The sequence below is a fragment of the Vulpes vulpes genome, chromosome 1, assembly GCF_048418805.1.
Source record: "Vulpes vulpes isolate BD-2025 chromosome 1, VulVul3, whole genome shotgun sequence".
Classification (NCBI taxonomy): Eukaryota; Metazoa; Chordata; class Mammalia; order Carnivora; family Canidae; genus Vulpes; species Vulpes vulpes.
This window is the reverse complement of record NC_132780.1, coordinates 165,668,503-165,683,225: the sequence shown is the minus strand read 5'-3', so window position 1 is coordinate 165,683,225 and position 14,723 is coordinate 165,668,503. Positions and strand designations below refer to the sequence as shown.

Genomic DNA, 14,723 nt, shown 5'->3' with positions numbered 1-14,723 from the left:
TTTGTCTCATTTTATCATTTTATACTAATAATTTCAGTTTTTGATCAGCCTTGTAAATCTTAGGTAGGGAGCAAAAAAATGGTTCTTTTGTCATTAGGGTTGTATAAAATACCATTGTGATATTTGTGAAATTTTATTTTGTAAATAAATTAATAGAGCAGATCAGAATTATACAGTGGATGGTCTTCAGTCTTAAATGACGTGACACTTGAAAGCATATTTCTTTGACTCCTTCCCCTCCCTGTTGTGCTATATCCTGGGATATGCTAGAACCTGAGGTTAGTGGAAGCAGGTCATTTTTGGCTCCGGGGGTTCAAGTTTCTTTTTTTCCCCTTTCTCAGTTGTGTTAGCATATGTTTAAATATTGGATGTGTTTCACAGTTTAGGATTAGGCTTTAGTAGAGAAGCTATAAAATAATTTAGGACTCATTCTTTCACACTAACAATGGGCTTCTATCACTTTAATCTATAACATAAAGGGTAACTTTCCTTAAAATACTTCGTTCATTTCTGAAAACTATCTTCTGCAGGAACTTAAGAAGTCAAACTTATTAGTCATCTCCTCTGTTAGGTGTACATTTTTAACACTGAAATTTAGAGTCTAGGTGAATTTGGTCTAGGGGAAATTGATAAGTCGAGGTTTGTAAACTTTCTGTGGGTGCCTGGGTGGCTTAGTTGGTTATGTGTCTGACTTGATTTCAGCTCAGATCACGTACTCAGGGTTGTGAGATTGAGCCCTGCTTGGGGTTCTGTGCTGGACATGGAGGCTGCTTATCATTCTTTGTCTTGGGGCGCCTGGGTGGCTCAGTCAGTTGTGTCTGCCTTCAGCTCAGGTCATGATCCCAGGGTCCTGGGCTTGAGCCCCACATCCAGCTCCCATTTTGGTTGGGAGCCTGCTTCTCCTCCCTCTGCCACTATCCCTGCTTGTGCTTGTTCTCTGTCAGATTAATAAACTTAGAAAAAGCCAATAGTCTTCATGTTGAAACAGACTTCTAGTATAAATCTATCACAAAAGGTACCTAATAAAAGATGTCTCAGCCTTGAATCTCAAAGGTGGGAAAGGATCTTGGTAGCTACATTATCTAACCTGCCACCAAATGCAGGAATCTGCCCAACTTCTGAATCTTCCTACTAATAGCAGCCAAGAACACTGCTTTGGAAGGGAGTAAAGTATCAGACATTTCTAAATGCTGAGAAAGTTCTTAAGTTGGGCTGGAATTTGGTTCAGTTTGGTGATTTAGAGCTAAAAAAGCTACATATGTCAACATTTTACAAAGAATTTAGCTTTCCTAAATGTGATTTGAAATGCTTTTATGACATGATGTGAAAGACAATTGTGTAGTAAAAAAAAAAAAACCTGATACCTCTGATAACCTTCATCTCAATATTGTGAGAGGTGCTTTACTATTTCTGACAATTTATAAAACATTTTTCCATGTGAAATGTTCTGTTTAGGCTAGGGTATCATGGTAAGATTGGGTAAAGTAAAAGATTAAATCCTTAAGATACTTGAAAATTCTTAAAAATAAATACTGAGTTTAAGTATTTGCCCTTTAAAAGTCTACTGCAACCAAGGGTGGAGATAGGGAGGGGTCAAGGGGCAAGATCCCAGAGTAAGGGTTGCTGGACCAGTCCTGTGAAAATATCTCCTATACTTAGCATTTAGTAAGAATGCTGTTATAATTACTGATACATTTCAAAGACTAACCAAAAGTCCATAGAACAGAGTCCATAAAAAGTGTTGAAAATGTGGTGGTCAGAAAACAAAACCTGCATTCAAGTCTTCTTTATCTTTATCATGCAATATGATCTCTTAGAGATTAGTATTTGTTACTAAATAGAAGGAATTCTGTGATGATGTGTTATCCCATTAATATAAATACCGTAGGAGATATATCTAAGTGGAAATGTTGTTATAATTAGTACTATGCTCAAAATTACACTTGTAGTCTGTAGCTGTTGTATATAAACTACAGATGAAGGAACAAGCTCAAAGAAGGCATGCAATTTACACAAAGCTACAAATAAGTGACAGCACAAGGTATCAAATCCAGTTTTATCTGGTCTTTCCAGTATACGTATCTTATATTGTTTGATTAAATGTTGACTGGGATAGCTTCAATACACTATTAATAGCAACATATGCAAATATGAATCCTCTACAGACTTCCATCTCCCCTGGACAGTTAAGCTTATTGGAAGAGTAATGAGTATAGTCTCCAGTTCCATTACTCAGTTTCACATTGATTGCTATAATTCATCATCTACCTACCTATTTAACATCTGTCTCGTCCACTTAATGCCAAGATCCCAGCTCAGCATTCTAATCAACCACCATATTGCTCTGCTTCTCGGCGCATTCATCCTCATTTTTGACACTGCTGATAAGTGCCCAAAATTCTGCTGGAAACTGACTTTCTCCCCTTTGCTCCCTATGTTCTCTTCATCAAGAGTTTCATCCCTTTGGATTTGAATTCAAATTTGAATTATAACCGATAAGACTGGGAACCAGTATAGCATTGTAGTTAATCATACAAATGATAGAAGGCCCAGCTTCAAGCCTTGGATTACCGTGGGTAGCTAACCTTGCTAAGCATATATCCTCCTCCGTGTAAATGGAATAATACTCCATGCACATGTTTTTATCCTAATTCATGGAAAGCACTAAGAATGATTTCTAATACATACCAAGTGTGCAATAAAAGTTAGCTGCTTCTGTTGTGAGCTCTCTGGGAAAAGGAGCTATGTCTTCATTTCCTATCCCTATCAACTTGACACAGCAGGGACTATGAGCCGGTCAGGGCTGGTAGGGCAAGCTCATGATTTGCTCCGCAGGGTAGGTGCTTCTGTCTTTCAGTTCTCCTTAGGGTGTGGTTTTCATTCCTGTGAGATGACTGCTGCAGCTCCAGCCCATTTTCTTTGTTGCCCTGTTAGAAGAAGGGTTGGTGAAAGAGCACACACTAATAGGTGAGCTCTTTAAAAAGAGCTTTAGAAGCTCCAAAGACCTCAGCTTAGATGTCTTTGGCTAGAGCTTTGTCCCATGATCATGCCTGGTTTCAGAGAGGCCAGGAAATGTCTCAGCTGTACAGATTGCCAAATGCAATTGGAATTCTATATAATAAGTAGGGGAAACAGTATTGAGTTGGCAACTAACAGTTCCCTGGTGTTGTTTTTTTTTTTTTTTTTACAGTGGTATGAATAATGTTTTTCAAAACATTTCTCAGCATTCTCAAAGTGAAGACTGCAAAAAATAAAAGCAATGCTTTACTGTGTTGTTATTAACCCTGGGAGCAGTGCTGCTGCGTCTCCACGGTCTGTGACCCTTGAGCCCCCTAAATCTCAGCTCACACACACCAAATCTCTCCCACCTCACTTTACAACAGTCCTGAAAACTCAAAGAAAGCTATGCTATACGACATTTACATTTCTCTCTCTTGACACTTACATTTCTCTCTCATGAATAAAAAAAATCTTAAAAAGAAAAAGATAGCTGGACGTAGGAAAACCAGGTGTATTGTTCTCTTTGAGTAACGTTTGCTACACAGTTGGGGCATCTTCGCTCCTCAAGGCAAAACAGCAGATGAACCCCAGTAGGAACCAGATGATGGCCCCGAAGATGTCCGGGGAGGTGAAGGAGTCCTGCCAAGCCTGACTCTGCAGACCGGGCAGCCTCCAACGACAACAATGGAACTGGCAGGGTACCTGGTGATACTTGGGCCCTGGCTGTTGCACACCCTGGGGAGGTGGGAGGATGTCCCTGTGTCCCTGTAGCCGCGCGGCCCCGCCCGCCGAGTGGCCCAGGCCCGCCTCCAGGCTGTAGGCGCGCGGCGGCTCCCGCGGCGGTGGAGGCTTGTGGTCCACTGCGGCCGGCGGCGCCAGGCCTGCTCCCGCCGCCGGGACTCCTGCTCCCGCGCCGGCTCCGACTCGCGGGGTTGCCGCTTCCAATCTGTTGTTTGAAAAGGTAAAGTTAACGCCGAAGGAGAAGAGCTGGAAGCAGCTCGGTTCCTAGTTCTAATTTCTGATGCCCACAACCATATCCAAGCCTGTGCTTAGGCTCGGCTGCATTCCACTGGCGAAGAACTTTCCCATTTTTGCTTAAATTACTTCAGGTAGGTTTCTCGGCCGGGAACCGACCAAGGCAGGGTTTCCGGACTTTCCTGCCTATTGGATCACCTAATGGAACTACAACTCTACCGTTTACTCCAAACAGTACTTAGATGATTAAAGAATGATGGTCATCACTGGTCTCTTATTGGGAACGGGAATGTTTCAAAAAGATTTCCCGAGGGAACACAAATGTACAGGAATATGGAGAATACAAGAATGATAGAAACAAGAATTATGACGCTGTTATAGGCAGTTTAGTTCAGGGTTTGCAGAAACCTCTTCCTGCTCTTTGAGATCGTTTTGCCTAAGTTCCCCAAAGCTGACAATTCCACGGGCATCTAGCTTCAGCTCCTTCCTCTTGGGTGCTCGATGCATCCTGGTGGAGAGCAACATCTTGTAATCCACTTGTAACCCAGGACCCTTCTTCTATATATACATCAAGACTAATAATTCAAGTCAACAGATATTGAGTGCCTCCTATGCGCCAGTCACTATGGTATGTGCCTGGGAATCCTGGGTGAACAGAATTAACATTATAGTGAGAGGTGGCAGAGAAGATGACTAATAAAATGTAACAATAAATTGTAAAATATGTTAGAAGGTAGTAAGGTCTATGGGAAAAAAGGCCAACAGGGAGAGCTGGCATGAGGGGGAGTGATTGGTTGCAGTAGTAAATAAGATGTGAGGATCAACTTCAGTGGGAAGGTCATTTTTTTAAAAAGATTTTATTTATTCACAAGAGACACAGAGAGAGGCAGAGACACAGGCAGAGGGAGAAGTAGGCTCCCTGCGGTGAGCCGATTGTGGGACTGATCCCAGGACCCCAGGATCATGACCTGAGCCAAAGGTCTCAACCCCTGAGCCACCCAGGCATTTCTGGAAAGGTCATATTAAGTAAAGACTAGAAGATGAGGGAGTTAGTCACTCAGATATATGGGGGAAAGCATAGGAAGAGGGAACAGTCTAGAGCAAATGCCTTAAGTGCCTGGCGTGTTCAAGGAACGGAAAGGCAATAGCAGTTAACACTGAAGAGTGAAGAGGAAGTCAGAGGTAAGGAAGGAGGGATGACACTGTGTAAGGACTTTGGCTTTTACTCTGAGGGAAATGGGAAGCCATTACGGTTTGCTTTGTTTTGTTTTCCAGAAGACAGATCTACATGTTTTTAAGGGGATTAGCTTGACTGTGGTGTTGAAATAGGCCTTGGGGGACCCAGGATAGAAGCAGGCAGACCATTAGGCCCCCTGCAACAACACAGTTGGGAAATGTTGGAGGCAGCGTGCAGGCGTTGGTCATAGAGGTAATCAAAGTGACTGGATTATGAATAGAGAAGGAGTTTTATCAGACCACGTCCTTCCTCCCTCCCTTCCTCCGTCCATCCCAGTGAGGGGGGTGGTCCTAGTGTCTTGGGGCGCTGGTGCGTGGCTTCTGCTTACCGGGAAACAGCTGCCTAATTACTGAAAATAGTAATCAGCAGCCTCCTAAGTAGCCGTCTTGGAGAGGAGCGCTCTATGTGCGGGGTCTCACGTTGTGACGTGAAGAAGCAGAAATCTAGATGCTGAGGGGACCTGCAGCCAGCAGTCTGGGCCAGTAGGTCCCCAGACTCTAGCACCTGATGTCCCTCCAACGGTCAAGCCTCAAGACCTTCTACCTTCTTTTCACCGCGCTGCCTCACCCTCACCACTACTCACTCCCCGATCTGACTCCAGCCTGACTGTCTACTGAAAAGTTGCTAGGCTGTCACCACTTAATTCCTAATGACCTTTCTTGGCCTCCTCTCAGTCCCAGCTTTTGACTGGCCTTTGTCCACCTTCACCCAATGCTTGAGGTGAGGTAGATGATAACTTGAGATGAGGCTTTTTGATTGTGACACTGCTGCCCTGTTTCGGTACTGGCCTGTTCACCAGCTCCTGTTTCTCTTCCTGATCCCATTCAGATAACCACCCGTTTAATCCGGTCCTTGCCCTCTCCTTGGGGGCTATAATGGGCTTCCAATTGCCCAGGCAGATAGTCTCCACTGCTGCGCCACTGGCAGTTCAAATCAGTACAGCCCAAACCCAAGTCAACATCTTCCACCCCATTTCTATATCTCAGCCAATAGGTATGTTGACTCTTGATTTCTGCTCATGTCACTTCCTCCATCCTTATAGCTACTATAGGCTTGAATCTTGGTTGACTCCTTCCTCTGTCCCTCCAGGAGCCCTCAATTCCTATGGATCAGTTAGTAGTGCCTCTTTCATGCACACCCATCTCTCCCCCCGCCCCTTTCACCTCGACTACTGGGGATACAGGCTCCTATTTGACAGCCTTGTTTCCTTTGGCTCCCTTTATGCCACTCTCTACTGCCAGAGTAACCCTTTCCAGTCTGGACAATTTCCTACCTAAAAAGTTCTAATAGTTCACCTTGACCTGCTCATCTGTTCACCTTATCTTCCAGTATTTCTTGGCCTTCCCCAATGCTTCAATACATCATGCCAAACTGAAATGCCTACACATACCCAACCCAATTTCCTGATTCAAGAATATGTTCCAGAAGGAAAAAAAAAAAAAAAGAATATGTGTCATGCCTTCCATCATGCTTCTGTTTATGCTGTTCCCTGGAGCACCCTCTCCTACTTTTAATTCCATTATCCAAACCCTACCTATCCCTCAAGATCCATTTGTAAGCAATAGATGAGTCAATAACCAGACAGAATGACCTTTTAGGGTATCTCTCAGCCATGAGATGCTGCAGTAATGAGAAGTCACTCTGCACCTTTTCCACAGTGCCTTTTCAGATTCTCCTTCGGCATGGGATATTTCTCTGTTTTGAACTCTTATGGGATAGTGTACCACCCACATGCCATGGGTTTTTCTGGTTTTCAATTGTTCCACCCAACTTTTTTGAGAAGTAGTGCACTCTCCCTGAGTCACAGTGATGTCAAGGAGATATCTCTTGGGGAATCCATTTTCTCTTTTCTGGGACTCATGGCCCTCTCTGGGATATGCCCCTAATAGCAAGTTCATTCTGCTCCACAAAAGCTGGGTCATTATTTACTGATTCTCACAAACTTAAAACCAAGAATTAGAGGTTCTAAGGAGTTGGCTGTGGTCCTAGGACTTATAACAGGACAAATAAACTCAGGGAATTGCCAAATTAGACTGCCATTTTGGGGTGGCTGTTGGGGAGTTTTGTGTGCTGATGATGAGCAAGCAAAGAAAAGCAGGACTATGTAGTAGAGAGGTTTCCTTGCCTCCCTTCTCAAAAACTTTAAGCCCCCCCAACCCCAATCCTTTCTCTCCATTCCTTAATCCACTTTTTTCTTCCACTTCATATTACTTGTTTGCTTGTTTCTGTCTCCCCATTCCATTTTCTATTGCTGCACAAAAACACCACCCCAAAACTTGGGAGCCATGAAACAAAAAGAGTCCTCTATTTTGATCACAAATATGCAATTTTGGCAGGCATTACTCTGCTCCCTGGTGTCTGGGGCCCCAGTTTGAGACTGAAACAGCTGGGAACTAGCAGCACTCTTTCTATGCATCTTTACCCTCAAAGCCTTGGGCTTCCTCACAACATGGCAGCCTCAAAGTAATTAGCCTTCTTACGTGGTATCTCAAGTCTACCAGACAGGGTTCCCAGAGACCCAGATGGAAGCTGTAAAGCTTCTTCTGACCTAGCCTCAGGATTCCCTGAACATTACATCTGCCTCATTCTATCAGTCAAGCTAGTCGCTAGATCCAGATTCCAAGGGAAGGAATAGACTCCACCTCTCAATGGACAGAGCAGCAGAGATATAAAAGTTTAAAAGTTCTCAGTTTACAGTCTAAAAAAAATTGTGTTTGGCTCACTTTCTAAAAGCAAAATGAGAGTGGGGCACCTCTGTTACTTAGGCTTCCAACTGTTGATCTCAGCTCAGGTACTGATCTCAGAGTCCTGAGTTCAGGCCCAGTATGAGGCTCCATCCTGGGTGTGGAGCCTACTAACAGAAAAAAAAAAAAAAAGAGTTGAACAGACTAAATGCAATGTTTTAGATATTGTGAATTGACTATAAAACATAATAGTATACTTATATTTTTTCAAGTATCTAAAAATACTTTGTTTTACCAGTATTATGTACTTGACCACTGCATAATTTGCTAAGTGAACAAAGTTTGCACTTTGCCCTGGTTTTCTGTTTTCAAGGTTAGAATCTTGACTTTTTTTTTTTCTTTTAGGGTGTTTTAGGGTTTTTTTTTTTTTTAAGAGAAGTAGGGAGGGGCGGAGGGAAAGGTAGAGAGAATCTCAAGTAAGCTTCATGCCCAGGGCACATCAAACTTGGCACTAGAGTCCACCACACTGAGATCATGACCTGAGCCAAAATCAAGAGTCAGCTTAACTGACTGAGCCACATAGGCACTCCTCCTTTAGGTTTTACTAGGCTTACTTGTGTATTTTTTTTTTAAGATTTTATTTATTTATTCATGAGAGACAGAGAGAGAGAGAGAGGCAGAGACACAGGCAGAGGCAGAAGCAGGCTTCCCACAGGGAGCCCCATGTGGGACTTGATCCCAGGATCCAGGATCACACCCTGAGTGTGAAGGCAGACACTCAACCACTGAGCCACCCAGGTGTCCCTGTTTGTTTGTTTAATTTTATTTATTTGAGAGAAGGAGGGCACAAGAGTGGGGAGGGGGGAGAAGGGAGGGGCAGAAAGAGAGGGAAAGAGACAAGCGGACTCCCAGTACCCTGAGATTGAGACCTGAGCCAAAGGCAGACACTTAACTGAGTAGCCAAGTAGGTACCCCCTTATTCATGTATGTTGAAGTAGTTTATGACAGGCTTACTCAGGAAGATGCCATGAAAAAATGATCCCTTGTTAAATTGGTTGGGGAAATCTTAGTACTTAAGTGCTTAAGGCAGGAGTATAACTGAACCCAAGTCTGTCTGCCTAATGCACACAGAGCCAATCACTGAGACAGGTAAGCAGCAAGGAAAGGGCTCATTTGAGAGGCAAAGGAGGAGACTGGAGAGCAAGCCACAAATCTGGAGGAGAAAACAAGTTTCTTATACTCATAGAGGCTGCATACATACATACTGATGAAAAAAGCAGAAAAAAAAAAGAAAAAAGCAGAGAAACAGGACTATCATGAGGAAAGATGGAGCGCGTGTGTGGCTCAAGTGTATATGTAACATACTTCTCATGTTCACTTTGAGTGGAGACTTAACACCAGAAAAAAGCAAAATTCAGCCCCTCACATCAAGTTACCTTAGGACAAGGAGAAGGGGCTCTGGGCATGCTCCAAGAGCTGGTATAAACTGATGAGATCTTGGGTTGGTTACCTTGCATTAGGAATATAGGTAGGAGGCTAGAGAACCATATTAATTGACCTTGAATACAGGCTTCTGTAGAGACAGCTAGAAAATTTACTAGTGGGGTCAGGAAAGACACAATGGGGCACCTGGGTGGCTCAGTGGGTTAAGTGTCTGCCTTGGCCTCGGGTCATGATTCCGGACTCCTGGATACAGGCGCACATCAGGCTCCCTGCTTAGTGGGGGGCCTGCTTCTCCCTCTTCCCCTAACCCTCTCCTTGAATGTGCTTGCTGTCAAATAAATAAAATCTTGAGAAAAAAAAAAAAAGACAATACCTGATTAGGGGAAAACTGTTGTCTGAAAAACTAAATTTTATGCAAGGTTCAACCTCATTAATCCTACGGGACACACTTTCAGGAAGGCGAAATGTCATAATAATCTGTGCAGTGAGGATGAGCTGGCTAAAACAAAACACACTGAAACTTCCTTTTCGCTCAGGGAAACGGGGGATCAACCCCCGGCCCCACCCACCCTCCAGTGAGGCCCTAAACCGCTCAGAGGTGGAGACCCGGCTTCCAGGGTCCCCCGTCCAAGTCCCAACTCCTCGCCGCCCACCCCTCCATCCAGCCCTCCAGGCATCCAGTCTCCCAGAGTGGGGGTGGAGGTAACGTCACGGGGGCGTGGCGTATGTAGATGAGCAGGCGCGCAGGGGCTGCCGGGTCCCCACGGCCCGGGCCCAACCGTCCCGCGTGGGGCCAGGGAAAGGCGCCCGAGGGCGTGTTGCGGGTGGACGAGGTCGCGGCCGGGGTGGCGCGGGGAGCCGCCGTGCGGAGGCGGCGGGCAGGAAGTGACCGTGTGTAAGGAGCGAGGCGCGCGCTAGGGTGCATGTCGCAGCGGGCCCAGCAATTCATACTTACCTGGCAGGGGAGATACCATGATCACGAAGGTGGTTTTCCCAGGGCGAGGCTCATCCATTGCACTCCGGATGTGCTGACCCCTGCGATTTCCCCAAATGTGGGAAACTCGACTGCATAATTTGTGGTAGTGGGGGACTGCGTTCGCGCTCTCCCCTGGCAACGCGGTGGCCAAAGAAAGACCTATTGGCCTTAGAGTTCTTGTAAGGGTCCTCAGAATAAGCATAGCTGTTTTTGGTTCTTCTAACTTTTTTAGTGGCTTTTTTTCTTACTTTGTTAAGTTCTACTTTACGTGTGCCTACCTGTGTTTACGTGCATGCGTGTAACCCACACTCACTGTATTCTTGCCTTACGTTTTGTTTTATGAGTAAAGGTTTTTTTTTTTGTTTGTTTGTTTGTTTTTTTTTGCGTTCTCGGTGTCTTGGAAAAGATCTGCCTAGTGATACGCAAAATCACTGTAGATGAATCTGCTAAGGCTGCTTCTGGGCTCTAAACCCCCTTTTGCCACCAGCCATCCGGCCATCTATCTAGCCATCCCGCAATTGCTTGTTGAAAGCCTTTGTTCTAGTCAGTGGAGATAGACAACTGAACACATTCATAAACCTGATAATGGTGTATAGGGGGAAGCGCCATAAAGGAATCAACAGTGCGATCTCTTAGGAAAAATGGAGTGGGAGCTAGAAAAGGCCTCAACTGAACGGAGACCAGAAAAAAAAAAAAAAGAGCCAGCTGTGATAAATGTCAGGAGAAAAGCATTCCAGGGGAAAGGAAATTCCTTTGCACGGTTGAACTGCCAAAAGAAGACCAAGGTTGTTGGAACATAGGAAGCTGGAGAAAGCAGCAATTGTGATCTCTTCCCCAGTGACTAACAACAAATGGCAGTGTCTCTACACACAGTTTCTAGATTGGTCTTTTTTGTTTTCATCTTATGCAACACAATCTGGTAGCCATAGCACTGATTTAAAAAGTTTATTTTTTTAAAAGATTTTGTTTATTCACAAGAGACACACAGAGAGAGGCAAGAGACACAGGCAGAGGGAGAAGCAGGCTCCATGCAGGGAGGACATGAGACTCGATCCAGAGACCCCAGGATCACACCCTGGGCCAAAGGCGGAGCTAAACCGCTGAGCCACCTGGTCTGCCCCTAAAAAGAAGTTTAAAAAATAAATGAACATGTGGGCATCCAATCCCAGCTAGCTATTGTTACTACTATCAGCAAGAATGAGAAGCTGGGGAAGTACAGTTAGCAATAAATCAAACACAGAGCAATTACTCATGAACTCAACTTTAAATCTAGATCTGTCTTATTCCAAAATCGATTCTTTATGTACCATGCTGCTTTCTAGATAAGGAAAGAAGAAAGAAAAATACTTAGGACAACTCTACTCGTTTTTCCCCTCCACAGACTTTATTGTCTTTGAACACTGTTGCATCACTGAAGCAATATTAGGTTATGTTTGATAAATCTGCATTTTAATGATGTGTAACTTTTTATTCTCTCTCTTTTCTCTCCTATTTCCATGAATCTAGCCATGTATCTGTTCCAGTTACCTACCTCTACTGAAATTATAGTTTCATAGCTGCTACTTACTTTTTAAAAATTTATGTATTTTTTATTGAAGTTCTATTTCAACATATAGTATAACACCCAGAAACTTTTAAAGTCAAGGATATTTTGCAGGATTCATCTCATTAATGAGGAAAACCAATCAAAACCCAAGATGGTTTCCAAATTTTTTATCCTAGTGTGATACACCAGAGGAAAAAAAAATAAATGTTTACAATTAGATTGCTTGGAAAATAGAAAACTATTGAAATGGTTATTTTGAAGCATATATGAAGTCTGCTACATGAAGAACTCATAATACTGGATTTTTGATACATTTTGATAGATTTTTGACACATTTTGATAATGTGTGTGTGTAAATAAATTTGGATTTGGTTAATGGTTTCCAATTATAAATGTCTTATTAATATGAATTGAAAGGAGGGCTATTTCCTTGAATTCTGAGATTATCTCAGGTCTTTTTTTTTTTTTTGAAGATTTTATTTGTTTATTTGAGAGAGAGAGAGAGAGAGGGAGGGAGGGAGAACACATGAGAGTGAATGAGCATGAGGGAAGGGGGAAGAGGAAAGGGCTCAATGCCAAGGCCTCCAGTATCATGACCTGAGCTGAAGGCAGCTGCATAACCCACTGAGCCACTCAGGCATCCCTGAGATTATGGCAGATTTTTACTGACCTCTTGTGGGAGGCCATCATCTTCCTTCTGGGAGGTTGCTAAAAATATTCTCTTGGCATTATTCCGGCTAACTAAAGGCTGATGTTCTTGCCTGGCCTTGTCACATCTCTCTAGGCCATTTTACCTGAACTAGTGCACTTGACTACAACACTCATGGCACCTACGACACTCATTTTTTTCACCTTGATTCTATCCTAACAATCATCAGAATGATTTTTTTAAAGTTTTTTATTTATTTATTTGAGAGAGAGAGAGAGAGAGAGAGCGCACGAGCAAGCCTGAGCAGGGGGAGGAGCAGAGGAAAAGGGAGAGAAAGTGTGGAACAGACTCGGAGCTGAGCGTGGGGCCTGACACAGGGCTCGATCTCATGAGTTAGAGCCGAAACCAAGAGTCAGATGCCTAAACTGATTGCACCCCAAGAATGATTTTTTAAAAAAGGTTCTTTCCACTTTAGTTGGAACATGCTAAGAAAAAATAGACCAGAAATCCCTGTCATGGATGAGAAGCTAAGAGTCTCTTTTTGGTTTATCTCTGTCTGTATTTATCAATAAAGATCTCTACGAAGAGTAACGAACAGAGTCCCTTCAAGGGATTGAAAGATGTGAAAGCAAATGAAACAAAACAAAGTGATACATTTCTCATGAGCAATTTAAAATGTCAGTTTCTCAAATCTTAAAAGATACCCTAGCCTCATTTCTCAAAGTGGTGGCAGCCTCACTTAAATAATACAATTGTGATCATTGTTTTCTAAATCAAGCTTTTTGCTGGTAGGTTTTTTTTATTATAGATGATTATTAAGCATGCTGCTGAGAAAGGAAAAAATGGATATGTATAGAACACGTAATAAGATACCATTTATTTTCTAAAATACCATTTCAGGAAACATTTTTTTTTTTTTTAGTATAAAACCAATTCTTGTATAGTAAGTACAAAAAAGAGTAAAGAAAAATGCTTCTGTTAATGTTCTAATCTTTGCTCTATGTATAAATAACTGGAGCACAGTAGTGCTTATAGGACTCCGTCCATCCATCCTTTTAGGATGCCTTCTTCAGCATGGCAGGAATGTGTCCTCTGTGAATCCGTACTTTCCAGCGTCACCACCTGTTTTAGCCTGCTCAGGCTGCCACAGAAAAATACCACAGACTAGGTGGCTGAAACAACAGAAATTTATTTTCTTACAGTTCTGGAGCCTAGGAGTTCCAGGTCAAGGTGAAGGTCAAGTCAGCTCCTGGTGAAAGCTCTCTCCCTGGCCTGTAGATGGTCACCTTCTAGCCTGTGTCCTCACGCGGCCTTTCCTCGGCGTGGCCTGGAGACAGAGAACTCGGTGTCTCTTCCTCTTGTAAGGATATCAATACTGTTGCGTCAGGGCCCAGCTTTTATGATTTCATTTAATTTCAGTTACCTCCATAAAGACCCTCTCTTCAAAGTCAGGTTGAGGGTTAGGTCTTCAACGTATGAAGTTCGAGAAACACATCTGAAAGAAAATGAGAATGATTTCTGTCCCATGTTCAAAATTTTCAAGAAAGGGCTCTGACTAGTCCAGGATGTGTCAACTGAAAGGCACCGTACTTGACCCTATTTGCTTTAGGGCTCACTCCTTGCCAATCAATAGCTTCAGTTTAAATAGCTAATACTCTGAAGAGTTTCTCATGAATTAAACATAGTATTAAAAACATACAGAATTATATACAGATTTTTTTTTAAATTTATTTATTTATTCATGAGAGACACAAAGAGAGAGGCAGAGACAGGCAGAGGGAGAAGCAGGTTCCCTGCGGGAAGCTCAATGTGGGTCTCGATCCCAGGACCCCAGGATCATGCCCTGAGCCGAAGGCAAATGTGCTCCAGAATTATAGATTTGACACCGTATACACCTAGTGTGTTCAATTAAGGGTGAGTCGGAGGTAAGCATACTTAAAAGAATATAGTTCCTTTTTTCTTTCAAGAGCTCCTGTTAATGTTCTTAGAGCAACAGAAAGATGAAAAATATCTTGGTTTGAGAAAATAAGCTAGTTCTAGAAATGCAGAATATTCTGCTCAAGATTTTTTGTGGCAGGAAAAAAGAAATTCTGAAACTTATGATATTTTGACATCCCTAAATCCACTGCACATTTCTTGACTTTTTTTTTTTGAGAAGGCTCTCCTGAGAGCAGGAGGAGATACGATTGGAGAAATTCAGAAGATTTAGGCAA

The 14,723-nt window shown here is 43.1% G+C and overlaps 1 non-coding gene across 1 annotated transcript; it reads left to right on the top strand.

The window, feature by feature from the left end:
- Positions 1 to 10,286: 10,286 nt before the first annotated feature.
- LOC112926445 (U1 spliceosomal RNA) lies at positions 10,287 to 10,450 on the top strand. Its single transcript, XR_003236336.2, has one exon. It is a non-coding gene; the product is annotated as a U1 spliceosomal RNA (small nuclear RNA).
- The last annotated feature ends 4,273 nt before the right edge of the window (positions 10,451 to 14,723 follow it).